The sequence below is a fragment of the Canis aureus genome, chromosome 12 (assembly GCF_053574225.1).
Source record: "Canis aureus isolate CA01 chromosome 12, VMU_Caureus_v.1.0, whole genome shotgun sequence".
Taxonomy (NCBI): domain Eukaryota; kingdom Metazoa; phylum Chordata; class Mammalia; order Carnivora; family Canidae; genus Canis; species Canis aureus.
Window position 1 is genome coordinate 7533531 of NC_135622.1, and position 14643 is coordinate 7548173.

At 40.7% G+C, this 14643-nt stretch overlaps 1 protein-coding gene across 17 annotated transcripts in view; it reads right to left on the minus strand.

The window, feature by feature from the left end:
• The window catches only part of PDE4DIP (phosphodiesterase 4D interacting protein), a 221081-nt gene that overhangs the window by 184267 nt on the left and 22171 nt on the right, over positions 1–14643 (minus strand). The gene's annotated exons all lie outside the window — the stretch shown is intronic.

Consider the following 14643-nt stretch of genomic DNA (forward strand, 5'->3'; position numbering starts at 1 on the left):
CTCCTCTTTAGCTCTAAAATAAAACCTTTTTATTATATGACATGATCACTGTTATTATTAGCATTACCAAAGACCTTTTTAAAAAAAGATTATATATTTATTTATTTATTCATGAGAGACACACGGAGACAGAGTACAGGCAGAGGGAGAAGCGGGCTTTCTGCCGGGGGGGGGGGGGGGGGGGGGAGCCCAGTGCGGGACTCGATCCCACGGGGATCACCATGGGAGCCGAAGGCAGACTCTCAACCACTGAGCCACCCAGGTACCCTGACTTTTTCCTTTCCTTTTCTTTCTTTTCTTTCTTTTTTTTTTTTTTTTATAATTTACAGAAAGCTTTATAGTGCCCACATGTGGTAATGTTGATTGAGTCATACTTATTTCACAGATGATGAAGTTGAGACCCCAGAAAAGCTCAAAGTCTCTGCTAAGACTCTGATAGCAGTTGTCTTCTCCCTGGTGTGACTCCAGACATTTACTCCATGAATTTCTGAAAATAAGGCAAACAAGATGTCTCTACAGTGAATTGATTCTTTTAGGTATCCTGGGAGTTTAACTCAGGAAGGGCCCTGGCATGCCTGAGAACTGGAAGACAGCAGAGAGCCTGTATTTTTTTTTTTTTTTATTCATGAGAGACAGAGAAAGAGAGAGAGAGAGAGAGGCAGAGACACAGACACAGGCAGAGGGAGAAACAGGCTCCACGCAGGGAGCCCGACATGGGACTCGATCCCGGGTCTCCAGAATCATACCCTGGGCTGAAGGCGGTGCAAAACCACTGAGCCACCCGGGCTGTCCCAGAGCCTGTATTCTTGGGGCAAACTGTCATCCTGCCTACTAGGGATGAATTCCCCTAATTACCAGCACAGAATAGGGGTGGGGAGGACAGGATAACAGTAAGACATCTCAGTGTTCAGAGGAACCATCTAATAGGCCCCTAACATAGAACCCCAGCTCTTAGCTTAGACCTAAGGCTGCACTACTCCTGAGCTTAGAATGTTTCCAGGAAACATTTTAAGGCCCAGTTTGACCTGAGATAAGGCTTACAGGCCACCTGTCTTGAAAAGAATCTTCTGTTGCAAACAAACAAGCAAAAAAGGGCGAGAAGAGTCAGATTTCCATCCTCCATACCAAAGTTGGTGTTATATTTAGTTTTGTCTCAAATCAAATTATGGGCTACTGAGTTTGGAGAGGAACTGTATTTACAGCAAGACTTATTCTGCATTCAAGTGAGCATTAATTAGATGAATGAACTATGAGATCTCAGAAGTGAGGCTAGAAAAGATACCAGTTTATTTTTTTTTTAATGTTTTCACTAAGTTCATAGTACATTCATTGTAAAATAGTTGAAAAATACATAAAGAAGTATATAGAAAGGAAACTACCCATAATACCCAGAGATAATCAGTGTTAAATGTTTGTTGAAATTTCTCTCCAGTCTTTTTTTTAATGTATTTTTTAACCCAAAACATCAACTCACTCTTACACACCCAAGAGTACATACATGCTTGAAAAGAGAGATTTCATTGTAGTTTTCAAGATTACATTTATTATCAAAAGAACAAAGTTTTTGTGTTAGATTGTAAAAGAAAAATATTCATCCATATATCCACTCTGTCAACACAACTGTTTAAATTTCTCTACATCTGGTAATTATCTGCACATATTACATATCTATTTTTATAGCTATAATTCAGCCTAGACATAAGTTTATGTCCTCCTTTTCTCACTTATTAGATATCTGTCCATGTTGTTAGAGTATTCATATATTTATTAATCTAATGATTATATAATGCTAAAAAATATCAAAGGAACTATAGTTTACTTAATAATATTTTGTTACTGCATAGGTACACTGTTTCTAATATTACAGTGCCTCTATCATTTTATTCCTTTGAATTATTTCCCTATGATAACTTCTTAAGGCATAGGGTTGTGAGGATAAAAGCACTTTCCAGGAATGGCTGGCTCAGTCAGTAAAGCATGTAACTCTTGATCTTGGGGTTGTAAGTTCAAGCCCCACATTGGGTGTAGAAATTATTTTTAAAAATAAAGTCTTTGGGGCACCTGGGTTGCTCAGTTGGTTGAGCATCTGACTCGGTTTTTCCTTGACTTGTGATCTCAGGGTCATGGGATCAAGTCCCCTCCTCCCCCATCCCTGGACTCTGTCTGGGTGGGGAGTCTGCTTAGGATTCTCTGTCCCTCTGCCTCTCCCATGCTCTCTCTTTCCCTCTCTCTAAAATAAATAAATAAATAAATCTTAAAAAAATAATGTAAAATCTTTAAAAAAGAAAAAGACTTTCTAATTTTATCATCTTCCATAGCCTGAGCAACACTCGGTTTTATCATTTTAATTGTTCTCTTTAATAGATAAGAAATTATTTAAGTTATAATATATATATGCCTATGCCTATTTATATAGTATATAAATAATTAAATATCATCTTATTTTACTTTATGTTTCTTAAAATACTAACTAGTAAAATCCTATTTCATAGGCTTTCTTTTTTAAAATTTTTAAAAAGGATTTTACTTATTTATTTGAGAGAAAGAGAGCATGATCATTGGGAAGAGGCAGAGGGAGAGGGAGAAGCAGACGCCCCACTGAGCAAGAAGCCCAACACAGGACTTGATCCCAGGACCCTGAAATCATGACCTGAGCCAGAGGCAGACACTTAATCGACTGAGCCACCCAGATGACCCTCTTTTTTTTTTTTTTTAAGATTTTCTTTATTTATTCATGAGAGACACACACAGAGAGAGAGAGAGAGAGAGAGGCAGAGAGGCAGAGACAGAAGCAGGCTCTATGCAGGGAGCCAGATGTGGGACTCAATCCCAGGTCTCCAGGATCACGCCCTGGACTGAAGGTGGCACTCAACCGCTGAGCCACCCGGGCTGCCCTCTCTCTCTCTCTCTCTTTTTTTTTTTTTAAAGTAGGCTCCATGCCCAGTGTGGAATCCAGTGCAGGCCTTGAACTCGTGACCCTGAGATCAAGACCTGAACTGAGATCAAGAGTCAGATGCTTAACTGACTGAGCCCCCCAAGAGCCCCTTTCATACACTTTCTTGCAAACCATTATCTCTAGTAGCTAGTCATCCTAAAATCCTGTTGTGCTGTCACTGTATTAGTCATATATTTGTTGCAACAGTGTTGTTTAATAAAGAATTCTCAATATTATACTCCTCACTCAAGGATCTGGGCTTCAGGTATGGATTGGTTGGGCCTGGGTTCAAGATGCTTCCAAGTAGCTCTCATGTCAGGAAGAAGCAGTGGCTACCTGGGGAATACTCTCATGGTAGATTGTAGGAGTATATGAGAGTTGGCACAGACTCTTAAAGTCTCCATTCAGAACCAGAACATTGCCCTTTCTGTGGTATTTCATTCCCCAAAGTAAGTTACATAGCCAAGTCCAAAGTCATTGGTGCAGAAAAGTACACTCTGCCCACAGACTGCAGAAGGGGTGAGTAGGTGTCTAAGGACAATGCAATTTACAATCTGCCAGTTCCTGAGTGCTGTACTTTCTGGCTTTTTGTTAAACTTTTGTCCTGGTGGATACATGCTAACTTTACCTTTTTCCATCCCATTTTAAAGTTAGATGTGGCTTTTGGTCAATGAAATGTAACTGGTTTGGCCACTGAAATGTGAAAAGGAAGTCTCATGTGGCCACTTCTGGGTAGAACGTAGAATTTTTATGAGCCGGTACATGATTTGCCACTGTCAGTTTCCGCTGTTGTATTGATTTTTGAAGATCAGTACATGTTAAGATGAAGCTTCCATCCACTTGGGTCTCTGAGTGACTCTGATGATCAAAGTGTTCCTACTGGCCTAAATTAAACGTGTGGAATGACCAAGAAATACATTTTTGTTGTATTAAGTTACTGAAATTTGGAAATTATTTACTACTGCAGCATAGCCTGGCCTATCTTGACACATCTTTTACTCCCATTCTGAGTAAGAGAAGACTATAGATCCCATGAATCATTATGTAAAAAGTAACACATCTTCCTCTTTGTGTATCTCTCCCTGGTTTCTGATTCAGAACTCAAAGAATCTAGGTAGGTAATGTCAATAAATTAAAGCAGTTGTAAATGAAATTACTTATGTTATTCTTTCTTGGGTACATTGCTCTTGAACTGGTTGATGGATTGTGCTTCAGGAAATGTTTGCATTGATGAGAAAAGACAAAAAATAGGGAAGTATTTTTTTTTTATACTAAGCTCAGAATATTCTAGTGGTACTTTTACATTCCATTCATTTTTTAAAAATTCCTTTCCTCTTTCTTCTTCTCCTCCCCAGCTTGATGCTTGGTAAAAAGGACTATTGATTGTGATATAAATTACTGCATGAACCATAAGGCAACAATAAAAAGAAACATGTCTAACATACTGTTGCCAGATTCTGTTCTAAAAGTGCTAAGGGTACTGACTCCTTTCATTCTCACAAAAACATGATGAGGTGGGCTCTAGTTATCTGTTTTGTAAATGACTAACATGGAGCCTGGGGAGATGAAGTATATTGCCTAAATTCACAAAGCTGAGATTTAAAAGTTTAGCTCCAGAATGTCATGCCTAACCATTCAAGACGCGCACTCCTTCCCTAACTCTCACCTCACGTTCACTGAGACTTAGATAAGAGGACAATGTGTATGTAACTCTTACTCCACTATCACTGCAGTTGATTCAGTGGACTTCGTTAATCAGTAGATTCCTCTTCTGTCCCCCACACTATGTCCCTCTCTCTAACCTTGGGTGTTTTGTTGTTGTTGTTGTTGTGTTTTTTTTGTTTGTTTTGTTTTTGTTTTTTAATGTCCTTTCTAGACAGAGAGGAGTCATTCTGCAATCAAGGGTAAGAGAGAATTCTTTCCTTCTTCTTCCATTGAGAGATGGGATCTAATTCTCCTCCCTCTAGGTCTGCCTTAGAGACTTACTTGACTGATAGAATGCAGCGGTTAAGAGATGTTCTGGGACTGTTAAGGCTAAGTCATTAAGAAGCTTTGCATCTTCCATGCAAAATGCTCTGGACACTTGCTTTTGAAGTCCAGAGCTGCCAGATAAGAAACTCCCATGCTAGATAAACTATAGCCAGGGTGCAGGGGTGCAGGAGCACCTGGCTCTAGGGGGGCTGAAACAGACCAGGTTCAGCCGCTCACTGCTCACAAAATCCAAAGGCAGAGAAATGAGTGGTGGTGAAGCAAGAAATTCATTTCTGTGAGGTCAATATGGGGAAGACAGCAGACTTATGTTCAAACACTGTCTGCAAAGTACTAGAAATACTTCCAGGTGTATTTAAGGAAAAAGTGGGACAAAGGTTGGTGGGTGCATGCAGGTGGATAGTAAAGGCCAGGTCGATCATTGTCCTGGGGTCAGTCCCAGGGGCCTTGCTGGCTCAGGGCAGTCCTTTATGCTTGAGGGGGATAGTTTCAATGTCCGCCAGGGGATGCTTTGCGCGTAGGGTCTTTTACCTGAATTAAGGGGGAAGCTGGTAAGAAGAACTTAATTAATTAGAAAATACAAACCGAGGTCAGAATGGAAGTAGTTGACATCCTCTTTCAAAACTCTGTGGAGAGAGGCTCTAAGCCTCCACAGAGAGAGGGGAGGTATCTAGCTGAGCCCACCACCCAGCAGTTACCATAAAGGTGCCAGGCACATGAATGGAGCAATATTGGACCTTTTAGATCAGTCCCATCATCTGCTGGACCTAATTGAGCAGCACCAGCTGTGGCTCTATAGAGTAGATTTGCCCTGCTGAGTCATGCTAGGATTACTGATCTCCAAATCATAAGATAGAAGAGCACATCTTTTTGTGTTAAGCCATTAAGTTTTGCATTAGTTTCCTAAATAGTAGTTAATCGAACCAATTTGGTACCTGTGAATGGGTGTTGCTATAACAAAAACCTCAAACAAGTGGCCATGACTCTGAGACTTGGATGCAGCAGAACCTAGAAAGGTCTCAAGGAGACTATTAGTGAATGCTTTCAGGTATGGATAGAAAAAGGTGGATTAGGAAAAAAAAAAAAAAGAACTGTGTTGTTTTTAAGCAGAATTTAGGGGAACTATAGAGTTAGGACGTCCTTTTATTTATTTATTCACGAGATACACAGAGAGGGAGGCAGAGACATAGGCAGAAGGAGAAGTAGGCTCCCCATTGGGAGCAGGCATTTTGAGCCACCCAGGCATTCCATCCTCAACTTTTTAAGTGAACTGCACCAGCATGGACTGAAAGGGATTAAGGCAGTACAGAGTGAGAAGATGCTTTGGGATCCTCAACCTGCCAAGGAGAGCAAGCAAGCTGAGAAAGTTACCCAACTGAAAAAACAAGGACCATTTCTTATGGAAAAAGAAGAATGACTCAAAGAATTGGAACCAAAAACTCAAGAGGATTTTCAGATCAAGAGGGACTAACCTCAAGGAGGCATATCCCAGGAGCCTAATCTTCACCTGAACTTATTTATATGGGAAGATTCTGGACTTCTGAGCAGAAACAATAAATGTTATGAAACTTCTGGGGGCAGGATGCCTGGGTGGCTCAGTGGTTGAGCATCTGCCTTTGGCTCAGGTCATTATCCAGGGGTCCTGGGATTGAGTCCTGCATCAGGTTCCCTGCAGGGAGCCTGCTTCTCCCTCCGCCTATGTCTCTGCCTCTCTCTGTGTGTTTCTCATGAATAAATAGATAAAATCTTAAAAAAAAAAAAAAACTTTGGGGGGTTTTCGGAGAAAAGGAATTAGGCATGTGGTAATATTTGTGGCCAAAAGGTGCAAGGCTGTGGTGGATTAAGGATGGTTGAAAATTCTTTGCTACTCTCCCATAAACAGGTGGAGTCTAATTCTCCTCTCCTTGAATCTGAGATGGACTTAGTGAATTTTGCTTGACCAAGAGAATGAGGTGCTAGGTCACAAATTCCGACGGTGGGTAATAAGAAGTCTTGCAGTTTCCACCCAGACCTCTTGGTATCCTCAGCTGCCATCAAAGAAGTCTGACTACTATGAGGTGGGGCCCTGAGACCACATGTGAAACACCATCCAGCAGCCACCATCATGGCATTGGGCATGACTCATAGTCTATGCTTGATGTGAGTGAAATTGTTCCGGGACCTCCAGAACAGCCTTCAGCTGAATACCACCAAGTGACATAGTCAGTGCCATGTGGCACAGACAAATCACCCAGCTGAAGCCTGTTCCAATTCCCAACCCAGAAAATCACAAGATATAATTAAACGGTGGTTGTTTTAAGCCATGAAGTTCTAAAGTACCTTGGTAATGCAGAAATAGACAGCTGAAATGATGCCTTAAAATGTGTATAACAATTCTGATACATCATTCATTTACTCATTCATTCAAAAAACACTGAGAACCATTGTGTATCAGGCACTATTCTATATACAAGGGACACAGCAGTAAAACAAACATACAGATAAACAGAAAAGACCTGTTTTCATGGAGTTTACAGTCTACTGGTATAGATACACAATAAACAAAGAATTATCTACAAAATGCTAGATGGCAGTAAGTGTGATGAAGAGAAACCAGGCAACGTTAAGAAGGCATCCCAGCAAGGCATCCTTCTCTTATAAAGGAGCAGGTGGGGCCTTAGAGAGACTGACAGGCTGGTAAAAAGCAGGTTCCCAGGTATAATAAAACTGGAGTTTCATGTGGTGAAAAACCATCCAACTGAGTTCATACATTTGAATCTGTGATCTATATTTGTTAGCGAAGCAGAGCAACCTAAATGGGCAGAACTGAGGCTTGGGTGGATGTGCCTGGTTTCCTAGACCATGCAAGTAACCTGGAGAAGACAGGCCATGTGTGTATGAATTGAAAGATCTGCCCTTCAGGCACTGGAATGGGGCAGGGGCCAGGGAGTGTGTGACTCTAGGACTATATGTGGTAGGCAACAGGACAGCTGTACCTCAGAGCATCAGGGATCTGAACTGCAGGCAGTTTATAGAGATTGGGAAGTAACCCTTAGGAGAAGTGGATATACTTGTGTGGGGTGGGGGGACTTTGAGAAACACTCCATTTCCCAAAGGAACAGGTGGGAGTTCAGAAGTAGCTAATGTTCATGGGACTTAATTTATTCCCACGAGCTGACAAAACTCTGAGGCAATTTGGTTAGTTTAGTTCATTCGATTCAACATTATTAGTTCAACAAACATGAACAGAGCATATGCTAGACATTGTGCTATGTGTCTAAAATCTAGTGTGGGAAGTTAGGCAGGCATTCATCAAACAATAACACAAATCAGATTGTGCGAAGTGCCACAGTAATGGTACAAAGAGAAACTTGGTGCGGGGGGGGGGTGATTAATTAAATCTGCCTAGAGTAGGTTTCATAAGAAAGGTAGCATCTGAGTCCTGAAGGATGCTAATAATACAAAACTTTATCGTATATTAGGATTGCAAAATACAGTGCTTTTATTTAAAAATTTAAATTTTCACTGGTAGAAGGAGAAATGCTCCCAGTCTTCCCTGACTGTTTGGGGTCCCCTTCATCTGGAAGAGCCTTGCAGCATTGCCCAATGTCACTAACAGGCATCATAACAGAGTATTTTAGATTCCTGGCTCTAGAATCCAGGAGCTTTTCAAATCTCCCCTCCTGCACCAATTTCCAACCCCGTGATTCTGACAAGTTAAAAACTGCTTTAGCTTCCTCATTTGTAAAAGAAGGTTAATGATAATAACTACCTAATAGGGTAGTTGTGAGAACAAAATGAGATAATAAATGTAAAGCGTTTAATTTTTGCCCAGCACATTTTAAGCATTTGATAAATCATAGCTATTTTTTTTATTAATGGTTGCATACCAGGCAGGATTCCAATCCCCTATGGATGTTGTGAATTTTAATTTCAGTTCTGCTCCAAGCTGCACTCTAGGGCTAGGCCAGTGACCCAGATTTTCTACTTCTCAGCTCTCTGATTTATCATATGAGACCAAAGCACTGACAAGGAAGCTGGATGAGCTGCTTCCCTCACTTCCTAGCTAGAGTTGGGGAGAGGGAGGAGTGGATATTTCCTCCATCTTGTATTCCTCCCTTTGTCTCCCAACCTTCTCCCCCTGTCTTGAGGGAAGTGTGTGTGTGTGTGTGTGTGTGTATTCAGACCCATCTCCTTTACTTGCCGCCCTTGTCTGTCAGCTGTAACGAAAACCACAAGGAAAGAAATTATGACCAAGCCTTCAGACAGCTGGTGGTAATTTACTCATACAATTCCCCCTCGTTTTTTCAACACCCACTATTTACATGTATCTAATGCTAGAGGAGGGGGAATTGCACAAGAAATGTGGTATGCAAATTTCTAGGAAGGGGGCTGGAATAGTAAGGAGAGACTTGTGTGAATAATTACATGGATATTTCTCCTTGCTTTGCACATAGATATTTGGCCTTAAAAATTAAAGCCATTGATATGAGGGTTAATAAAGAAATTTCTAGAACCAGAAACAATAGTAGAATAAATTTACAAATAGCTTCCAAGGCATTCATGACAATTGCACCATCACTAAAACGTGAGTCATTTTCGAGGAAAGGGACAAGCACTTCCAGTCCAAGGTCAGGGAGAGTGTATCAGGCAACCCAAACCACTTTAAAGACTCATAGAGATGATAACTAAGGGCAGGGCATGATCCTGGTTTAGAGCTTGGATTCAATTCTGAATTAGAAAACATTGCTTACGAGAAGGCATCCATATAGCTATGGTCTCTGCCTTTGTTTCTTGTAACATGCCACCTATTAGCTTATCCTCATATAATCCAAGATGGATTTCTCTGGATTTAAAATTCTGGCAGACACTGAGAATCCCTGGTATTCTGTTTCCTCTACAGATTGGACCTAAGGATACACAGAAATTATACATAAAGTTTTAAAAGTTCAGTGTTATAATTCATATGTATGTGTGTATATATTTTTTAATATATACTTAAGTATATGTAGATATATTTATTTAGAACATAAATCTGTTTTTTAAATTGCCATTTTTAAAAAAGATTTTATTTATTCATTCATGAGAGATACAAAGAGAGAGAGAGGCAGAGACACAGGCAGAGGGAGAAGCAGGCCCAATGCAGGGAGCCAGACGTGGGACTTGATCCCGGGTCTCCAGGGTCACACCCTGGGCTGAAGGCGGCGCTAAACCACTAAGCCAGGGTGGCAGCCCTTAAACCGCCATTTTGAAAAAAAACTAAAAAATCTAAACATATGGAAAAACTGCAAAAATAGTACAATGAAATCTCATAAATCCTTTAGTTGATTCACCAATTGCTAACATTTTGCCACATTTGTTTCCCTCTTTCTCTATACACACACACACACACACACACACACTTAGTGTGTCACAGTGTGTTATTGATGAACCATTTGAAAGTAAGATGCAGACTCTTCACCCCTATATTTCAGGGTGCATCTCCTAAGAATGATAAAATTATTAAATTATTGTGATTATATAAAAGAATATCATCTCTCCCAGGTCCACTTTTGTCACTATTAAACAGAATCTAATATTTGCATCGCAGTTACTTAACAAATATCAGGAGCTATCCCTGGTAGATTTTTGGCTCAAATCTGCACAACTAATGAGTCTCATCAAAGTAATCACTCCCAGGACAAAGGCAAATGTACAAGAAAGATAAATTCCCTCTTCTACACTTAGAATTACTGGAAGCCAATTTCTTGTCAGTTTAGAACAGCTGTTTCGTCCTCTGTTCCAGCTGGCAAGGATTCATACATATTGACATGTAGTCTCAGAAAGCATCACACAATCAAGAAAAAATTTTAATGAGAAAGATTCCACATGTGCATATTCACTTTTGTCTTAATTTCTATTTTAGCGTATAAGAAGCCAAAATACTGTGGAGTTCAATATCAATGACAATCCTAAACAAAAAAATTAGCATATTTCACAGTCTTTCACCATCGCCAAGTTCAACAATTGCATTAAATACTCTTTTAATTAGATAAAAGTATCCCCATTTTAGGCTAGGTCTGTGATATAACAATAAGTACAGAAATACTAGTTAGCTGTAAATCAGAAGTTATAATATACAGAGAAAAATTATTGCATCCTGTATATGTTGGCTTTGGTAAGTTCTCAAGAGATGGAGGGAAAAGTCAAAGCCAGAAGATCCTGGTGCTGATGGACTGGTTCAAGCTTTTTTTTTTTTTTTTTTTTTTTTTTAAGATTTACTTATTTAGGTATTATGCTGAGTGAAATAAATCAATAGGGAAAAGACAATTATCATATGGTTTCACTCGTAAGGGGAATATAAGAAATAGTGAAAGGGACCACAAAGGAAAGAAGGGAAAGAGTGGGAAAAATTAGAGAGGAAGACAAACCATGAAAGACTCCTAACTCTGGGAAACAAACAAAGGGTTGCAGAAGGAGAGGAGGATGGGGGGATGGGGTAACTAGGTGACAGACACTAAGGAGGGCACTTGATGGCATGAGCACTGGGTGTTATACTATATGCTGGCAAGTTGAATTTAAATAAAATGTTTTTAAAAGATTTACTTATTTATTTCATTTTAGAGAGAGACAGAGAGAGAAAACAAAAGAGGGGAGGGGCAGAGAATCTCAAGTAGACTCTGCTGAGAGGGGAGCCCAACACAGGGCTCAATCCCAGGACCCTGAGATCATGACCTGAGCTGAAATCAAGAGTTGGATGCTTAACCAACTGAAACACCCAGGCACCCCATCAAGCTTTTGATTCAACTGTAAAGGTGTTCAAGACTGGACCTCCGGTAAGGAAAGAAGTGCACCACCTTACCTGTGGTGCAAAATTTGAGGGATGCCAAAGATTCAGCAATCAGGATAAGTGATATCTTAATGCAGTATTTTTCAAAAACAAAATCATTGAGAAAAAATCCATGATGAACAAAATATCAAGATGTTAAATAAAGGCAGGCTCTGCCTCTGCATTTGCAAGATCTTGGGAGTGAGTGCTTCCTTGCCCTCTGCTCAGGGCCCTGGTTTGTTCATCCTGGATGCCGTCACAAGAGCCAAACCTTTAGATGCTTCTCTACTGGTATCCCCTAGTGCTATGTTTTGCTGACCTTATTGGCAACAGCTCTCTCTGCATCATGAACTACCCAGATCAGGTGGCACCTTTAAGATATCACAAGGCAGAAGTAACTCTCCAGCCTCCTCCCAGCCTCCTTCCCAAATAGTTGGAAGGCTCAAGGGCAAGTTCCTGTGATTTATAGGGCATTGGGGAGGTGGTAGAACAGTATGGGGAGAGAAGATGGTGGGAGACGGTAAAAAGAACAATTTATCTTATGTATTGCTGCCAAAGCAATTTCACTAGAATGGAAATTTTAGGAACCTTCCCTCTTAAGAAAACCCTGAGCCTCAACTCTCTGAGGCATCTACATACTCAAGTCAAAAATGAAATCCACTTCACCTTTAGTCCCTCCATCTCTTGGACCATAGTTGGCTCTAGAAATCAAAGTAGCCATGCTACATCCTCCATGCACATTCTACTGAATTCAAGCTGCTAGGAAATTTCACCAGACTGGAGCCTCTCCTTTGGCAAGAGCTGCCTATCCACAAGACCATGAACCTAATCTTGTATCAGTGCAAACTATCTAGAGGTGCTCCTTGCTGACAGAACCTATCTTACAAAATCAGGCTCACAGATAAAGGTTGGTCCTTAGATGGATCATCAATGCTCCAGATACACACAGTCACCAACACTACCCCATATGGTCTTACACCTGACCTGTTTCACTCATTTATGTTACCTACTAGGTTGTCTGCAGGTACCAGGCATTTTCATATCCCTTTAGGACTTGTCTTATTCCTGGTGATGGGGCACCCTAGGCCTGCCTTCTGCCTCTACTTAAATCTGTCTCACCGGACCAGTCTGCTTCTTTAATCTTGGGTCTTTTGTGCCACCCTTTGTGCCACTTTTTTCTAAAATCTACCCCCTGAACAGGACAGGGGAATCACAGCTCAGAACCTCAGTCTGAAGGGCTGAACCATTTTCTAGGCTCTTGACAGTCCCTTCATCTCAGGCCAGACTCTGCTTCCCGTTTTCTTTTACTGAAGTATAACAGCCCAGTTCAACCAAAAGTAGGGCCCCAGTTGTCTACCTCAGTTCCTGCTTCTTTATTTGCAGAGATTGGGCCCTTTTTCCAGTCTTCCTTGACATCCAATTTCTGCCTGGGAGATGTGGACAGACCAAGTCCTGAGATGATGGGGTAAAAGGAAGAGAGGTCCTGGGGGCCAGCCAAGACAGAAGGAGGTAAGATACACAAAAGTCTTAAAATATACAAATGGCTTTTAAGGTTTTCCTGGAGCAAGGAAAAGAGAAAAAAAGTTGTAGCCATTGAAGAGCTGAGGCTCTTCAAGTTGAAGGCTGAGAAAAACTAGCCCCTGTGTCAAACTAGAAGAGTAAGAAGAAGGTATAAAATTTAGAGATGCACCAAAGTTCAGCACTGCCATTGAGCCAAAATCTGCCATTTGGCTTCAGTTTTAGAAAACTCAATAGCGGGATCCCTGGGTGGCGCAGCGGTTTAGCGCGCCTGCCTTTGGCCCAGGGCGCGATCCTGGAGACCCGGGATTGAATCCCACATCGGGCTCCCGGTGCATGGAGCCTGCTTCTCCCTCTGCCTGTGTCTCTGCCTCTCTCTCTCTCTCTCTCTCTCTCTGTGTGACTATCATAAATAAATAAAAATTAAAAAAAAAAAAACTCAATAGCTGAATGCTTACTTCAAATGCTTTCTTACATCTCTGAACTTGTGCTTATGTGGATACCATAGTATCTGATGACCAGAGCATGCCACTAATACATATAGGATGTGCCACGTAGATTTTTGTTACTATCTGAACATTCATCTTCAAATACAGGCAAATTTTCTAGGTATAATTTGGAGTGAAAATGTCCTTATATGTTTTACATGTGGAAATTCTGTTAATCCTTTGAATTATAAAAGTTTAAGTATTACTTCAAGAGTGAAATAATGCAATAATGAAAAATAATTACGAAAGTTATTAATTTAAAAATCAGTAGTTATTAATTTTACTAATAACATAAGTAATGTTATAAATAGTATGTTAATGGGATATATGCCCCCAGTTTCTGGCTCTACCAAGCCGCAACCAGTATGAGGGCAGCTTTGCTAATTTATATTAAAAACATACTCTAATTTGGTGGCAAGTACTGTTACATGGTGGTACATAGGAGAGACAATGGATACACCAACGAGGATCTTTTCGCAAGCCAACTTTGCTAAACACATTGTGGTTAGAAACCATCACCGTAAACTGCATATACAAGGTGGTCTCCCAATAGGTTATCTAAGGCAGAGCCTTTCAACCAGTGTACCTCTTGTGCTGCAAACAGTTTACACTGTCCAGACACTGTTCTCCTCAACCCTTGCGGCATGCAAGAAGATAGCTGGAACCAGTCACTGTTGACCATATCTTTCAGGGATGCTTGGAGGGGTGATTGAGGAAGTAGAATCTGATGTTTTTTGTTCTGTAGATACAGATGGAAACAACATGGCATAGTCTTTGGCCTCAGCTCTGATTCCATTTATCCTTTCTTTTTTTGTGCTTCCTTCCTTTCAAAAGGAAGGAAGGAAGGGAGCCAATCCTGTTGTTCCTCGAATTTCCAGGCATTTCTGTAATGGATGTAGACTGTGGTAGGCAGTCTCTAAGGTAGC